The sequence below is a fragment of the Macrotis lagotis genome, chromosome 1, assembly GCF_037893015.1.
Source record: "Macrotis lagotis isolate mMagLag1 chromosome 1, bilby.v1.9.chrom.fasta, whole genome shotgun sequence".
Lineage (NCBI taxonomy): Eukaryota > Metazoa > Chordata > Mammalia > Peramelemorphia > Peramelidae > Macrotis > Macrotis lagotis.
Window position 1 is genome coordinate 155,272,776 of NC_133658.1, and position 18,679 is coordinate 155,291,454.

The 18,679-nt window shown below is 35.7% G+C and overlaps 1 protein-coding gene across 4 annotated transcripts in view; it reads left to right on the forward strand.

Moving 5' to 3' along the window:
* Positions 1-18,679, forward strand: part of INTS9 (integrator complex subunit 9) — a 123,439-nt gene that overhangs the window by 10,308 nt on the left and 94,452 nt on the right. The window contains exon 2 of one of the 4 annotated variants that reach the window (XM_074209190.1): positions 5,816-5,915. The exons of the other annotated variants lie outside the window; for them this stretch is intronic. The gene's annotated coding sequence lies outside the window, so the exon portion shown is untranslated. The remainder of the gene's footprint in view (positions 1-5,815; positions 5,916-18,679) is intronic. 4 annotated transcript variants of the gene reach the window in all.

An 18,679-nucleotide genomic window follows, 5' to 3' on the forward strand; every position in this document is an offset into this window, starting at 1 on the left:
TATTGTCATTATGTAAACAAGCAGGGAAGTAGCATGGGATGGACTTGGGAATTAATCATTAAATTAATGAAAAAGTACACTTAATGCATTTGTGCCAAGGCACTTTGCTAAGTCCTGGGATTGAAAATACAAAAGACAAGAAAGCCCTTTCCCTCAAGAAGCTTGTATTCCAATAGGAAAAAGCCTTTTATGTAGGGCATTGGTGCCCCAGGAGGGTTTTTTCAGTTTGTGCCTTCTCCAAGATGATAAATGTTGTTTTGGGGGCAATCAAGTGATATGCCCTTTCTGGTAATGGTATCTTTGATTTGCTTGCTATTCTCAGCAAGGTTTGAAAAGATATGAACCTGGTGACATGGAAGGAAGATAAGAGGGCAGGGTGGTGAGTCTTTAGTCCTCATACCCCTATATGTTTAGTGAATTGTCACCAATCAGTAAAAGATGGCCCCCATATCCAGCTTCTCACTTATTCCATGTGTGACTATGATCAGGTTACTGAATCTCAAATTGCAGGCAACTTTCTAAATTAAAGAGGATTACTATAGAAAGTTTTTATACTTGGAATTCCTTATGTGTGGGATCAAAGTCCACTTAAAAAATATGGAGATTCCTCTGAGGAAAAAAAAAAGTTTATTATGGCTTTTCTCGAGAAAAGGACATACTCCAAGTTTCATAAAGGTAGTGAACATCAAAGAGCTGCCCTGAATTGACAGTCCAGCAAGATTATATGGCCTGACTCAATCCCCTTCTCCCTATTGTCCCTCTCTGTCAACTCATTGGTTAGTCTTCAAAGTTACATTCTACCTGTGAAAATCTACCCCAGCAACAAAGAAAAGAATGAAAGGTTTTCATGAACTATTACCTCATCATCCAGATGGTGAGAATAACCTCCAGGATTATAACTATCTTATTGAAGTAATATAACTTGTCTTGGAATGCAAGGTCTAGGAACAGTCTACTTATCATCAAACAAGAGGAGTCTTATGAGCTTCTTTGGAATGCAGGATTTTTCCTCATGGGAAAAAGTCTACCATCCTTCTAGCAGTCGGGAAAAGTAATCTTATCAAAAGTTAGGAGAGTGAGTCACCTGTTTGGGATGCAAGGGGCTTTCTTCTAGAAATAGATTAAGAAAAATAGTTTGTTCTTTCTTTAATATTTCTTAACCCTGAGAGGACTTCACTAGGAATATTAACCCTGAAATGGTTTTATTAGGAATATTCCACTCACTTACAATCATGAATTATAAATTTTATAATTTTTTTCATAATTTTAATATTTCATTTGGTCTATAGTGCAGAAATAACATATTTATTCATTTGTACATGAAATATTCAAAATTATATTCATTATAATCTTCAAAAATACTAGCAAGGCTTTAAATTTAGATAATGGTATTGAATTTTGAATTTTTTGCCTATGGAGAAACCTGTTTCTTGGGTTTGTCATCAATGAAAACTTAGCTTTTCTAAACTTTTATACTATGCCTACAAGCATCCCCAGTGTGACAAAAAGACTAATGAAGTCCTTGGATCTATTGCTATTATGTTCTCCATTTGTCCTAGAAAGATCAGCTATAATGTCTTCATTGTTATGTTAAGAGAATAGAATAATACTGGATATAGATATAGAAAAAAACTTAAAAAATCATCTAGTAACCTCAATATGAAAAATGAAAAAAATAGATGAGACTATAGTCTGGGACCCCCACTTTAGTGTTATTTGACTTTGACTCCAATATTCAAGAGCAGATTATTGCAGAAATGGCAAGGGAACATCTAGATAAGGAAGCAGTGCTTACAAAAAAAATAGCATGAAGCCCTAAAATATCATTTCAAAATCTTCAAGCTAGCAAAGATGGGAAAACTTGTAGGGACTTTGGGCAAGGCAAGCCTTATTATTTACTGCAGAAGAGTTGTGAATTGGTTAAAACACCAGGGAAAATAATTTTGGAATTAAGAAGAAAGTGTCAAATTGTTCAAACCTAAAGATTATACTCCATGGACTGTATCTCGAGGAAGTTATTAATTGGAAGAAAGGAACTATAGTGCAGAAATTTCGTATCAGCACTATTTGTGATAAAATTGAAAATAAATCTGTATTCAGCAATTGGAAAATGTCTGAACAAATGATATGTGAATAAAATGGACTCATGCTGTAATTAATGATGAATATGAAGACTTCAGAGTAATATGAGGAAAAAAATGTAAGAAGAGATACACAGTAAAGAAAAAGAAAGGAGGATACCATGAAAACAGTGTAAATGACTACAAATGTGGAAAGGCAAAACTCTAATCAGAGTTAGTACCATCCTGTCATAGTTAAGTGATATTCCCCCTCTTTTTTTTTTAGTAAATTTACTGTTTAAAATCAAATATACTTTGTAAGTATTTTCATATTTGTTGTGTACAAAGAACAAATTTCAGTAATCTTTGGGGGGGGTAGTTTGGCAAGGCAGTGAGGTTAAGTGACTTGCCCAAGGTCACACAGCTAGGTAATTATTAAGTGTCTGAAGTCAGATTTCAACTCAGGGACTCCAGAGTCCAGCCAGAGTCAGTGCTCTATCCACTGTGCCACCTAGCTGCCCCACAGTAATCTTTTTAAGCAAAAAAATTGGTGCAAGAGAAACTTCATTAGTATTTTTACACTGTTATTAGACTAGTGAATTAAGGGACTATCTTAGAACTAGACAGCTACTTAATAAATGTTGTATTGAATAGAGTTCACCTAATTTTAGCAAAGCATTTGGTAAAGTGTCAAATTATTCCTGTGAGAGATAAGAGTGTTGTGGGTTGCACAGTCATAAGATTAGGTGGATTCAGAATTAGTTGTACAGCAGAGTGGTCATTAACAATTCCATTGTCAGTTTGGAAGGAGGTCTCTTGAATAATATATATATATCCATTGTTCTTTTTTTTTTTAATAGATATTGCCTTGGTTCAGGGCATAGCTGGCATCCTTATCAATTTCGGAAATAATATAAAGCTGAGAGGAATTTCTAATACATTAGATAACAATGATAATTCAAAAAGATATTGGTAGCCTAGAGGATTTTTGAACCATATCTGATAATAGTAAGTTTTATAATTATAATAACTAATAAGTGACATTAAGTTAACAAAGCATAGTGTCTTGTTTGAGCCTTGCAATAACTCTGAGATGTAGATACTTATCAATATTAACCCTATTTTAGTTTGAATAAACTGAGGATCAGAAGTTAATTCACTCGCTAATAGACCCATACTTCAGTTATTGAATCCAGGTTTTTCCTGACTCCTAGTTCAGCAAACTGCCCCCTCCTATAAATTCATCTGAACCCTAGGAATTAAGAATTAAAACAAAATGGAAGAGGTATGCCTTGGGATGTAGGACATATTGTATTCCACCTCAAGTAGATGAATGGCTTCTTCTCAAATATGTTGTAGGATAGAATTTTCATAGGCTTATGTAATCATACATTTGGAGCTGGACCAATCAGTCAGACTTTCTTCATTTTGTATAATTAAGAAAACTGAAATGCAGGAATTTCAGTGACTATCAGGTCAGGCAGAATTAGTTAAAGGAAATACAGAGAGTTTAAATGACCCAAAGTCATACAGGTGTTAAAACAGAGCTACGGTTTAACTCCTGCCCTTCTACTTTGAAATCCATTTTTACTGTGTGTATCTTATATTATATACATGTTATCTCCCTCATTAACGTGCTTCTGGTCTCTGAGGTCAGGAAATTCTTTTTTCATTTTTCTTTGATTCTCTCTCACTTAGCAAAGTACCTATCACAGAGAGTAAGCATTTAATAAATGATTATGGATAGTATTGATGAGAAGAAATGAATATTAAATAGAAAGTCCTCTATAAGAAGAGATAGAAACCAATTCTGGGTTACTTTTGAGAATTCTCAACAGCTTTCCTGTGACCTTATCTAATGTTTCATTTAAAAGTGGTCTACTGAGGGGCAGGGCCAAGATGGCCACAAGAAAAGATCCTGTCTTAGATGCTCTCTCATAAAACTCATAAGCTAAGGACTCTAACTAAACTTTCGAGAGACAGAACCCACAGAGGGACCCAGTGAGGCAGTTCTCCTACTCAAGGTAACCTGGAAAAGAGCAGAAAGGCTCTGCTCCCCAGGGTTGGAGGGGCGACCAGCCAGAGGGGTGGCCCACCAGAGCGAAAGGACTTGAGCCTCCTGGAGGCAGGCCCAGGGCGCTGGGAGCCACGGCTCACAGCAGCAGGGGAGTCTCCTGAGTTGCACCCCTGGGAGCACCAGACACAAATTGGAGGAACAGCAGGGGACCTCTGCCAGAGCAAGCATGTGAAGCACAGCCCAGATCCAGGAAATTGAAGCAGACAGAGCCCATAAGCAGGAGCCCCCAGGGCATGAGCCCATAAGCAGGAGCCCCCAGGGCATGAGCCCATTGAACCTAGGGAGGGGAGTGAAGAGAGACTGCAGAGCTCTGTCCTCTGTCCCTGGAACAAGGACTCTGGGGTTCTGAACACATTCAGATCCTGATTGCAGTCTAGGCCCCTCCATAGAACAGCAGGGCCCCCCCCCCACCTCAGTCCTGTGGCAGAGGGGGGCTCATATGGTCATTCACAGACCAGGAGAAAGGACAGAGCCTCACACAATGAGATCCTTGTGGGAGTGTCCCAAAAGTGCAGAAAGCACCCCAAAAAAACAGGTTTAGGCTGGGAAAATGAACAAAGAAACAAGAGGAAGACCACTGAGAAATATTTTGCAAATGAGCCCAAGAAGGATCAAAATACTCAGTCTAAAGATGAGGAAGCACAAGCTCCTGCATCTAAAGACTCCAAGAAAAACAGAAATTGGGCTCAGGCTATGACAGAGCTCAAAAAAGACTTTGAAAATCAAATGAGGGAATTAGAAGAAAAACTGGGAAAAGAAAGGAGAGAGATGCAGGAAAAACATGAAAATGAAGTCAGTAGCTTAGTCAAGGAAATCCAAAAAAATGCTGAAGAAAATAGCATGCTAAAAACCAGCTTAGGTCAAATGGATAAAACAGTTCAAAAAGTTATTAAGTGGGGCGGCTAGGTGGCATAGTGGATAAAGCACCGGCCCTGGAGTCCGGAGTATCTGGGTTCAAATCTGGTCTCAGACACTTAATAATTATCTAGCCATGTGGCCTTGGGCAAGCCACTTAACCCCATTTGCCTTGCAAAAAAAAAAAAGTTATTGAGGAGAAGAATGCTTTAAAAAGCAAAATTGGCCAGATGGATAAAGAGATAAGAAAACTCTCTGAGGAGAACAAATCCTTCAGACAAAGAATAGAATTCAGGGAGATTGATGAATTTACCAGAAATCAGGAATCAATACTTCAAAACCCAAAAAATGAAAAATTAGAAGAAAATGTGAAATATCTCATTAAAAAGCAACTGATATGGAGAACAGACTTAGGAAGGATAATTTAAAAATTATTGGAATACCTGAAAGTCATGATCAGGAAAAGAGCCTTGACATCATTTTCAAAGAATTACTACAGGAAAATTGCCCTGATATTCTAGAAGCAGAGGGCAAAATAGAAATGGGGAGAATCCACCGATCCCTCCGAAAAAGAGATCCCCAAAATCCAACCCCTAGGAATATTATAGCCAAGTTTCAGAACTCCCAAGTCAAAGGGAAACAATTACAAGCAGCCAGAAGGACACAGTTCAAATATTGTGGAGCTGCAGTCAGGATCACACAGGACTTAGCAGCAACTACATTGGAAGCTCCTAGGGCTTGGAATATAATATACCGGAAGATGAAAGAGCTTAGAATGCAGCCAAGAATCAACTACCCAGCAAAAATGGATGTTCTCTTCCAGGGAAGAAGATGGACTTTCAGTGAACCAGGGGAATTTCAAATGTTCCTGTTGGAATGGCCAGAGCTGAACAGAAGGTTTGATCTTCAAATACAGGACTCAGGTGAAGCATAGAGATTGGAGGAGAAGGGGAAAATATGAGGGACTTAATGATGATGAACTGCATGTATTCCTGTATAGAAAAATGACACTGATAATACTCATATGAACCTTCTCAATTAACAGAGCAGGTAGAAGGAGCTTTTATAGATGAAGCACAAGTGACAGCTGAATTTGAAGATAAAATATGATGTAAAAATGGAGTGAATAGAAAAAAGGGAAATGCAATGGGAGAAAGAAAAAGGAGAGGGGAATAGGCCAAAATATTTCATATAATAAGATTTTTCTTTATTACAATGAGCTATTGCAATGATATGGAAGGGAGGGAGGGAGGCAAGGGGGAATGAGGGAATCTTTGCTGTCATCAGAGGTGGCTAGGAGAGGAAACAGCATATATACTCAATGGGGTAGAGACATCTGGAGTAAGAAGGAGAGGGGGGGGTGACAGGGGGATGGGGTGGGGATGTGAATGAAGGAGGAGAGGATGGACCATTGGGGGAGAGTGGTCAGATATAACACATTTTCTTTTCTATTTCTTGCAAGGGGCTGGGATTGGATGGCCTGTCCAGGACCATAGGGCCAGGTGGATGCTGGGACTAAGGGGTGCTGTGGGGGCTCGGGGCCTCTTGGCCCTAGAGCCGGGGATCTGTCCGCTACGCCACTCAGCTACCCTACAGCAGAGTCAGAGTGAAGGGAGAGAGAAAAATATAGTACATGGCAGTGGAGAAATACGAAAGGAGGGAGTTGCAATCAGCAAAGGCAGCATTGGAAAAATATGGAAGAAACTTTTGCCATGGACTTACCATAAAGAATGTGATCCACCCATGACAGAGTTGTTGGTGTTGGAACAAAAACTCAAGCACATTTTTTGTTGTTATTATTGGGGGGGGGGGGTGCAGGGCAGGTGGGGCTGGGTGGCCTGCCTGGGGCTGCATAGGCGGGGTGATTGTTGGGTGTCTGAGGCTGGATTTGGACCTGGGTGCTCCTGGCTCAGGGGCCAATGCTCTGTCTGCCACCCAGCCACCCCTACTATTATTTTATTTTATTTTGGGTCCTTTTCTTTTTTTTTTCTTTTTTTTTTTTTTTTTTGCAGGGCAGTGGGGTTCGGGTGGCTTGCATGTAACACGGCTGAGTGATAGTTGAGTGTATGGGGCGGGATGTGGGCTCGGGTGTTCACGGCTCCAGGGCTGGTGCTCCGTCCATTGCTCCACCTGGCCATACCTACAATTATTACTATTATTTTTTTTTATTTTAATGTTTTTCTCTCTCCCCTTTATTGCTCAAGCAAGTCTATATTTATGAGGAGGTGGGGGTATTTCGTTTACTCTTAAACAAGAATATTTTATTAATGTAAAAAAATTATTTGTACAAAATGAGAATAAATATTAAATAAATAAAATAAAAAAAAAAGACCTAGAAAGTTGCCAGAGGATCAGGGTCACATTAGGGAGCAAAATTTGAACCCTGGCAACCTGGTTCTAGTTCTCAAATCTGATAGAAAAAAAATAAAAAATAAAAGTCGTCTACTTTGAGTTAGAAAATACTTTCTAATCTGTATTATGTACAAAATTATAGATTTTCCTGGAATTTCTAATAGAAATTCAAGAAATTGTAACAATTTCCAAATACCAATCTTGTTAATGTTTCCTTTTTCATAATAGTATTATCTGATTAACAAATAATCATCACAAGAAAAAAAGTATTTGTATTTTAGGGCATCTCCCAGATCCAGGAATGTCATTTTTGCAGTCTACTTCTAGTCTAGAGAGGTACCCCCTCTTTTTTCTCCCTTTCCAGAAACTTCTATGACCTGAACATTTCCCTCCCACACGATTAGAAACCAGTCACATGAACCTAAGCAAGAATCTTTCTCTTCTCTTTAAAATCCATGCAGCTTCTCCCTTTGTCATCAAGCTGCCAACAGTGTGTGTGTGTGTGTGTGTGTGTGTGTGTGACAGATGAGAATCAGATTTACAGATAGAAGAAACCTCAAAAGTTATCTAGTCCAGTGGTGTCAAATCAAATAGAAATGAATTCCTGGAGGCCATATATTGACTTAGAAAGTCGCAAATTAACATTGTCTATCTTGTGTTGTATTTTTATTTATTCCTTTAAGCAATTCCCAGTTTTAATCTAGTTCAGGTCACAAAGCTGAGCTGAGTTTGACACCTCTAATCTAGTCTACCCCTCTCATTTTACAGTTGAGAATGATGAATTCCATAGAGGTTAAAGTGACTAGCTTTCCTCATTGTCCTACACTTTGATCAGTAGGAGTGACAAGAGCCTGACAGACCCTGGGCATTCCAAATTTCAAGAACCTATCTTACCATTATTAACATCATTTCCTCTTTCCCATTCCTTTCTCATTCTAATTCTTTTTGAAGAACATTGTACCTGAAATTCTACAAGCCTCTTATAGTTATATTCTTGGATTATCCAGGATCCTACCCCTGATTGACTCAAGTTAGGCTTTAAATTTTGCCTTCTGGGAGTTAAAACAGACCATAAGAACAGCCTGTTGTTACTTTAAACATTTCTAGTTTATATAAATCTTTTGTGAAAAATTTCCCTTGGTGCCTAAACCACTTTTAGAGAATGGGACAAAATATGTATTTTACCATCATCTTTGCAAACAAAGTATATTGTAGATTGGTTAGAGGGCCCTCATGTGGCTACATTGTAATCATTTAGATCTTTGGTTATTATGTTAATTTAATCACAATATCATTACACTTCATAAGGACATTTTTTCCCTTCATATTTCAAGTCTCTGAAGAACCCCAGGTTGTCAAGGACTAGTTTAGTCACCTTTACTTTATAACTTCTACTTCTGTCATACTATCCAGTAGGATCTAATGTTTATAACGATGACCATGAGGTATGTTAAGATATTAAACCATCCCTCCTTCAGAAAAAAACTCAGTTCAGTATTTAATTTGGATAAGAATACTGCCCTTAATTTTTCACTAAGTATATAACAACAAATTGAAATTAATTCTATAATCAAAATTTGATTGAAGTAGGATAAATAAGATTTTATTCAAATTCTCTATCCCTATAATAAAAATTATTGCCATCAATTATGTAAAACATGTTTTTAGAGCATCAGGCCATTAACATGTGGTGTGCGCACTCTCAGTTTCTCTGTCTCTCTCTCTTTCTCACACTCACATACTTATAAACAATTTATTTAGGAGGGCAGTGTGATCATAAAATAACATTTGAAGAACTTACTCTTTCACTTCAGTCTCAAAACTATGTTGATAATCATGCACAAATTGACTTTAAAATCCGTCTTTCCCTCCAGACTTTCTTCTTAAGTTACCAGAAGGTTTCCATTACTCCCTGAAATTCCATGTAGCAGAATCGTGTGTGTGTGTGTGTGTGTGTGTGTTTTAGGGTTGATGGTTGATTTTCTTTATCTGTCAATCTCATATACCACTGCCAAGTTCTAATAATTTTAACTACATAGTATTTGTCATGCATTTACCTCCTTCCTCTTCACACTTGCTGCCAAAACCATCATCTGGGACCTAAGCATTGCTTGTTTGGAATACTGATTGACACCTCTCTGATTCCATCTTTTCCCTTAAGTTAATACTATAGGCTATTGTATTTGAACAAGAATTTTATGTTTAAATGTTAATATTAGATCGTAAGTGTTTTCAAAAGGTGATATGTATGTCCATGTGATATTTTCAAATTGTAGGTGAATGATGATGTATAGCAATAAAAATGTTATCATTGGATCTTTGTTCTTTCCAGATGAATATGCCCCTCCAGTTGTATGGATTGTAATTTTCTTCTTACTTTATTTCATGTCCATTCCTTCCTGAAAATCCAGACTGAGGAGAGGATTTAGGGATTGTTTTTTTCATATGTTGGGGTTTTCCTCTAGATAGGAGTTTGTTTTTAATTGATATTTTCAACATTCTTCCATGTGTGTGTGTGTGTGTGTGTGTGTGTGTGTGTGTGTGTGTGTGTGTGTATTTTAAGTTCTATGATTTCCTTTCATCCTGCCTTCTCATCCCCCTAGATCAGAGGTTCTTAACTGTTTGGGGAGGTAGGACAGTCTGGTGAAGCCTATTACCCCCTTTTTTTAGATGCATCAGATACATAGTTTTACAAAGGACACCAATTATATTGAAATAGAGTTGTAAAAACAATTTTTTTTTAATTTTTCAAGGCAATGGGGTTAAGTGGCTTGCCCAAGGCTGCACGGCTAGGTAATTATGAAGTGTCTGAGGTCAGATTTGAACCCAGATACTCCTGATTCCAAAGCTGGTGCTCTATCCACTGCATCACCTAGCCTCCCCTAAAAACATTTTTTTTTTTGTAATTCTTAGACTCCCCCAGTTATAACCCCCTTTTCTGGATTTCTTCCACTCTAATACAAATACTTAGTAGGTACCTACAATATATAAATTATTGTATTGGGGATATAAAGATAAAAATGAAAAAACAGCCTATGTCTACAAAGACTTTATAGTCTACCCAGATAAATAAGACATGTAAATGCATAAGCATATACATAAAGATTGTGTTGATAAACATGGAATACATGAGCTATCGGATATCCTTGTTTTTGTTTTATGACACCTTTTTCTCATCCATTTCTCTGATTATTGAATTGAATTATTCTTTTGTGGTATGCTGTGACCTATTCATACCCACCTTGCTTTAATTCTTCAGAGATTATGATATTATATGTTGTACAACATCATCAGAAGAATAATAATGTTGGGGAAATTATTCTAAAAATTAGGTATTCTTTATTCACTTAGTTTTCCTTTTTTGAATAGATTAAACTCTTCTGTGTGATTTTTGGATCTCATTCAACAGACCGTTTTTAAGACTTGATGCAATCATCATGATAAATTTACCAACAGGAGCATCTGGCAACCTTTATCATTTATAGGTAGTTCCTCCTCTGCTTAAACTCTGTGCTGAATTTTTTGATGATTGTGATGTCTTTACTTTTTTGGTGCCATCCTTAACTCCCTTGTGCAACATATTGATGGCTGGTGTGATGTTAGAATCTAGGTGTGGTAGTTTCCCTGTCATTAATAGAGAAAATAATCTCTTACAAGAATTTCAATCAATAACTTCTCCATCTCAGTTCTTTCATCTATTAAATGAGATTGGACTTGATAACCTCTGAGGTTCTTTCAGCTTTTAAATCTATAAGCCTATGATCTTGTGATAATCTTGAAATATGTGGAAATGGTTAAAAATAGAAATGAAATTCAACTATATGAAGATATTTAAGAAATTATCAAAATATTATTTTCTTTGAAAATTGAGCAATATTAATAAATTTTAAATCTCATCGGGAAACCTTTGGTTGGAAAATATAGCTTGCTGCAATATTTACATTTGTTATCAATATCAAAATAAAAATATTTTTTTCAAACTATTATTGCCACTTCCTTGCTTCAAAAATTTCCATTGGTAAGGAAGTAAAATTCCTTCTTAATGCTGAAGTTAAATCACTTTCAAAAAGGAAGTATCTATTTGTATTGTATTGTTTGTTAACCAATCAATCATATGCTGCATGTTGTTTTCTGACATTATAGAAAAAGTTTCCATAATTCAAAGTGCAGTCATAGAAGCTTGCTGAATGCCAGAATGCTAACAACAAAATTCATTTATGACTTAAGATTTCCTTTGATAGAAATAATTTCCCAGGTACCAGAAGAACTGATGGAAAATTAGACAGCTCAAATTCACTTACCGCAAATCACAAAACATCTCTTTGTAACAAAAAAAAATTTCTTTGCTCCAGGCTTCATTTCATTTATTTCAAGCAACAAATGATACCAAAAAAAAGTATTAGTTAATGAACCTATTATAATGTGGCCTTTATAGTACAATTAAATTCAGCTTTCAAATTGGAGAGAGATGCTATGAGACTATATGGCATGTAATCACAGAGAAACTTTATTCATTGCTCCACTGAATATTGAAATCAAGGGAGATATACAATTTCCAAAGGTAAAGACACTGCTGCAAAAGTAGGTATAGGTAGTGTCATAGACAACTTCCTTTATGTCTAAATAAAATAATTTCTTATTCATAGGTTTTGCAAAAATTCCTATTTGCAAATCACATAGGATCCAAAATCTGGAACTGGAAGAGATCTTATAGTTCACTCATCAAATTGAAGAGCACTACGAAGTCTTCTCAGCAATAGTCATAAGAATGATATATAAATTGGTCGTTCCATACTATTGAAACATGGTGGATGAAAAATCACTACCTAAAATAGATTTTTATATTCAACTGGATGGACAACTCATTGAATTAGTCCCCAGTTCTATCTATTTAGAACAGTTCTTATAGATGAGAAATGAACCAGGTCTGAAATTGAATAGGAAGAGCTCAGAATGAATTCCATTTAGGTAGGAAGCTGCCCAATAACCTGCCTATTGCCATGAAAATCCATCTCTTGGTGATGTTCTGTTGTCTTAGATGAATTAAAATAGCAAATAACCTAAGGGGAAATAGAAAACCATATAGTGTGTTTAAGCAAGTTGTACATTCCCTATGATAATTTCCCTGTCATCACTCTCTTTTGCCATTTCTGGCATGACACATTCTCTTTTTACCTCTCCCTCTTAAAAAAGTTTTTCTTAATGTTCAATCCAATCAATCACTTCCTACTTAGGGTCTTTCCTTATTGCCTAGCTGATAGTACTCCTTTCCTAAATTACTTTATATTTATTTTGAATATGTCTGTGTGTGTGTGTGTGTCTGTGTGTCTGTGTGTCTGTGTGTCTGTGTGTCTGTCTCTGTCTGTCTGTCTATGTCTGTGTCTTTGCTAAGAGAATATAAACTTATAGTAAGGAACTACTTTCATTTTTATCTTTGTATCTTGGTACACAGGACCTGACTCATAGGTGAAATTTAATACTGCTCAACTGAGTTCATGTAAGAAGCTATATAAAAGCTGTTTTCAACAACACAAATAATTTGAAACATAGGTGACTTCTTATTTAATGGCAATCAGATACAAAAAAAACGCAGGTGGTATAATGATACTTCCAAGGCACAGAAATAAATGAGGAAGACATAGCACACTTAGGTTGTTTATATAGAGGGTTCCTAAAAAAATGGGAAGGGCATCTCAGAATTGTGAGGAATTGTGATGTTTGTCTGTAGAATGGTCCTACACTAGGGTAATCCTGGATATGTAAAAGTACTCAGGTGTGTTAAAACTATCTTGTTCCAGTCCCTCTATCTACCCCATGCCCTCTTTCTAATTAATACAGTAAGTTTAAAGTAACAGTATAAAGCAATAGTAGCAGGAAATAAGATTGAAAAGGGGAAACCTAGAAGACACATACTCCTATAAATTAAGGGATATAATGGTTCATAACAGGCTCATAAATTAACTAAAAGCCATATCCTGAGCCTTTGTATTAGGTCGGGCCTTTTGGTCCTGCTATGTGTCTATGGTCCTCAAGCTTTTGATGAATTCTAGACAGTTGCAGTGAGAACAGCAGAAGCTCAGACTTTGCTGATAACTTAGATGATATGGATGTTAATGAACTAATCCCAAGGTAGTTTAGATAAAACTTTATCTCCTTCCAAAACCCTACCAAAAATGAGATACTCGGGGCTGCTAAGTGGCGCAGTGAATGGAGCACTGACTCTAGAGTCAGGAGGACCTGAGTTCAAATCCAACCCCAGACACTTAATTATCAAGCTATGTGACCTTGGGCAGGTCGCTCAAACCCATTGCCTTGCAAAACTTCCCCCTCAAAAAATGAGACACCCCTCCCCATTCTCCTCCCCCTAAACATTCTTCTACCTCCATGCTGCCTAGGTGCCCCCACTCTAGTCCAAAATTTTGTAAGCGACTCTGTCTTCTTATTCTCTTCCCTTTACTACCTACCTTCCTCCACTGACTGATGAGTATCATCCTGATGCCATCTGCCTCTATACCTTTTACCTCCTGCAATGTTTTGTCTCTGTATTCTATACCTTATTATTACTTAGTATTACTTGGTACTTAGTACTTAGTAATACTCCCTGCTTGCTGCCATCTTGGTCTTATCTAGTAAGTATTCAAAAAATTAAACTGGTCTACTCCCTCCTCCCAATTCAAAGGGATTCCCATTGTGGTTCCATTCCTTTATTCTATAAATTAATTGACAACTCATTAAATATTGGAGTCTGGGGGTAACAACATGAAAAAGAAAAATATTTTTTAAAACTCAATGTGCAAACTAGATGAGGAATAGCATATCTATCCTGTTTGTAGGATAACTTTAATTGAAAAAGTTTGAAAATAGCATCAAATATGGATATGTTCAAATACAAAAGTTAAAAAATTCATAAATGTATTTATCAAAAAGAAGAGAGCAACTTTATAGTAAGAAATGAAAGACATTACAGATGAAAACATTATCCAAAATATATAAAGAATTTCCTAAAATATCGGATTCCATTTGCTAGATCAGAGGTGTTGAACCATTTCCACACAAGGAAAAAAAACAATACAAATAAGAGTTAATGTAAAAATTTCCATGAGAAAAATGCATACTTCTAATGTTAGAAGCAGAAATATGGAGAAACTTTTATGAACTAAAGCAGAGTAAAATAAATACAACTAGAACAACAATTCATATTGTAATCACAATAATTTTAAAGAAAACAACTCTAAAAGACCTCAAAACTTGAGCAAAGCAACACCCAGTGATTTCAGAAGATTCGTGATGAAATCCTTATTTTCAATATTTGAGAAGAGACTCTAAGCTTCACCAACTTCTCAGAATATCTGTTGCACAAAAAAGTCTTAGACTAAGAATTCTTGGATTAAAGGCACTGAACAGGAAAAGACCAGTGTGTTGCTTTGTTTTGCTTGCCAATTCATATTTGTTAGAAGGGAAAGCTTCTACCCGGTGTTTCAGGGCAGGGTAGGTAGCATAAATAAAACTTTTCTTTTAAACAAATAGAAGAAAAGTCCAAGAGAGAGTATAAATTTTGTTAATATTTTGTTAAACTTAGTATATATTTTTTATATTTTTCCCTATTATGTATAAAAACAATTTTTAATGTTTCATTTTTTAAAAATTTTTGAGTTCCAAATTTTCTTTCCCTCTCTCTCCCCACATCTTCCCTTCCCTGAGATGTTAAGCAATTTGATATGTATTATACACATTCAATACACAGACCCAAAAGGGGAAAAAAAACATAAAAAGAACAGAAAGTGAAAAATAGTATGCTTTGATCTTAATTCCGACTCCGTTTCTTTCACTGGAGGTAGATAGTATTTTTAATCATGAGTCCTTTGGAATTGTTTTGGATCATTGTATTTCTGAGAATAGCTAAGTCATTCACAGTATTGCTTTTAAAACTATCCAGTGTTCTCCTGGTTCCCTCTGTATCAGTTCATCTAAGTCCTTCCAGGTTTTCTGACATAAGCCTTTTCAGTGTTTCTTATAACATAATAATATTCCATTACAGTCATACACCACAACTTATTCAGCCATTACTCAATTGATGGGCATCCCTTCAATTTCCAGTTCTTTGCCACTACAATGAAAGAGCTGTTAGAAAGATTTTTGCATAAATAACTCATTTTCCTTTTTTTTTTCCTTTTAATCTCTTTATGATATAGACCTTGTAGTGGAACTTCTGGATCAAAGGGTATGCCCAGTTTCATAGTCTTTTTGGGCATAGTTGGAATCCAGAATATTTGGATCAGTTCACAACTCTACTAACAGTATATTAGTGTCCCAGTTTTCCCACATATATTTATATCCTTTGACCATTTATCAATCAGGAAGTGACATATTCTTATAAATTTGACTTAGTTCACTATATATTGGAGAAACGAGATCATTGTGAGAGATATTTGCTGTAAAAATTGTTTTCTAGATTTCAATTTTCTTCTAATCTTGGTTGCTTGCTTTTGTTTATATAAAAACATTCTAATGTAGTGCTTTCTATCTCTTGTTTGGTCATGGACTTTCCTTCCACATAGATCTGACAGGGAAATTATTCTTTGCTTTCCTAATTTGCTTCTGGTATCATTATATATATGTAAATCCTGTACCTGTTTTGGTGACAGATAATTTTAAGATTATATAATAGTTTACTGTTTCTTTTTAATGTTCTTTGTATTTTGAAATATTTGTGTTTTTAGATTATTTTCTCAATAAAAGGAAAATTTTAAAGGTATGCCCATACTAGTATTTAAAGAAATTTAAATTAAGATAATTTAAAGATACTATTATATAGTTATTAAACTTATAAGTTATAGTCATTTACCTGCATGTTGACAAGACTGGCAATGGAGAAACATGTATATATGTATGTTTTGTAACACAATTAATTGGTTCAATCTTTCTGGAAAACAATAAGGAGTGAAAGGATTCAGCAGTTCTGTAGAGTAATTTGAACTATTCCCAAAGGACAATAAAAAACATGCCTACCCTTTGACCTATTAATGCCACTACCAGGTTATTATACCAGAAGAGATGAAAAACCGGTAGCAGTTCTTTTCTGGTGGCAAAGCCCATCAGGGTATGGAACAGCTGAATAAATTGTGGTATGTGATTAAGATGCAATGCTATTCTATTTTAAGAAATGATGAATAGGATACTCGCTGTAAAAAAAGTTAAATGAGCAGATGCAATAGGAAATGTACTATATACAATGTTGTAGGGTGATAAGCTGTGAATGACTTAACTTTTCGCAGCCATATGTGACCCAAGAGAACTCTGAAGGGTTATATTAAAGAATACTATCCAGGAGCAGCTAGGTGGCATAGTGGATAAAGCACTGGCCTTGGAGTCAGGAGTACCTGGGTTCAACTCCGGTCTCAGACACTTAATAATTACCTAGCTGTGTGGCCTTGGGCAAGCCACTTAACCCCATTTGCCTTTAAAAAAAAAAAGAATACTATCCGTCCTAAAGACAGAGCTGATGCTGTTTGAATACAGATCAAAGCATAGCTGATGCTGTTTGAATACAGATCAAAGCATACTTTTTTTTTTGAGGTTCCTCTTTTTGGGGGAGAGGTTATATTTGCTTTTACAACATGATTATTTTGGTAATATTTTTCATGACTACACATTTTTGATTTGTAGCAAATAACTTTCTCAATGAGGAAAAATGGATTGGGAGAAAGGGAGAGAATTCAGAATAATAAAGTTAAAAGTATGGAAATATGCGTGTCTGTATGTGTTGTGTGTGTGTGTGTGTATTCATGTGCCAAGTACAAAAAAAAGTTTCTTATGTCCTTTGAGTTACTAACTCCACTTAACAAGTACATATCCAAAGGAGATGCTTCAAAAGAAAATTAAATTCTATTTAAAGAATGTTCATAATGGTATTATTTGGGGGAAAAAATTACTCCAGATTTTAACAATAGGAAAATAGTCAAGGAAATTATTTTGTTACTCTAATGAGATACATTATACCTATGAAAAATTAGTTATGTAAATTAAGATAATACATGGAAATACTTATATATTTGTGGAGGTTAGAAACATAGCATACAGATAATTATAATTGTGTGTACATACTATGTATTCATTAACAAGATTAGAAGAGAGTTTGAATTGAAGGTGAGTGTATAATTATGTTCTTTTTTGATGGTAAAGTTGCTTTAAATTTTCAATTTTTTAAAAGATCTATCGTGTGTGTAAAATATATAGTTAAAATTTTTACATATTTATATCTTTTCTTCAACTAAGTTAATCTTCCTGAAGACAAGAATTAAGTCTGTGCCCTACATTTCTTAGCACAGTTTATTATATAAAGTAGATGTTCAGATTGGATTTTTCATTTCCTCAGTATGGGGAAATCCTGGGTGGGGAAATTGCCTCTATCTTTCTAGGTCAGATGAGGCAGCTAGGTGGTGTGGTTAGTGTGCTGGGTCTGCAGTCAGGAAGACTCAATCTTCCTGAGTTCTAATGTGACCTAGACACCTACTAGCTGTGAGATCCTGGGCAAGTCACTTAACCCTGTTGGCCTCCATTTCCTCATTTGGAAAATGAACTGGAGAAGGAAATGGCAAACTACTTGTATATTTTTGCCAAGAAAACCCCAAATGGGATCACAAAAGTCCAACATGACTTAATAACAACAACAATGTAGGTCAGAATGTTCTTTTCAACTTAATAGTTTTAGAAAATTGCCTGGAGCCCTAAAAAATTAAGTGACTTGCCCAAAATTACAGATAGAACTTGATTTAGAGACCAGTTCCTTATCCACTATACTGCATTGCCTCTCATTAAAGAAAGTATTTGATCAACATTTATTGAATTACAATTGACCTAGACTATAGATTTCCTGCATTTCTTAAAACATGGAACTCTAATGATATGATTGGAAATAGCACTAGACTTTTTAATCCAGGTTTAATTATACCACTTACTAGTTGAATGTAGCCTAAGACTCAATCTTAGAGACCTTCAGTTTCCTTGATTTCCCTTAACTAAAAATAATAATGCCATAAGTTTTTGAAGATCTGGTAAAATAATATGTGTAAAAGCATTGTATGACTATTTAATGGTATATAAACTTAAATTATTATACAAAATCTTTTGAACTGACTTTTCAACTCAAAGACTGTACACGAGCAACCCTTATGAGCAGATCTTGGGAGGTTTAGGACTGGCTGATTCACCAGCAGTCATTGATAGTCCTTTAACCAAGATTTTCCCTATAGTGGGGTAGTAGTTATGAGATCCTATATTTAGCCCAGGAAAGGGCTTTTTAAGCCATCTAGTTCAACTCCCATTATAGATGGAA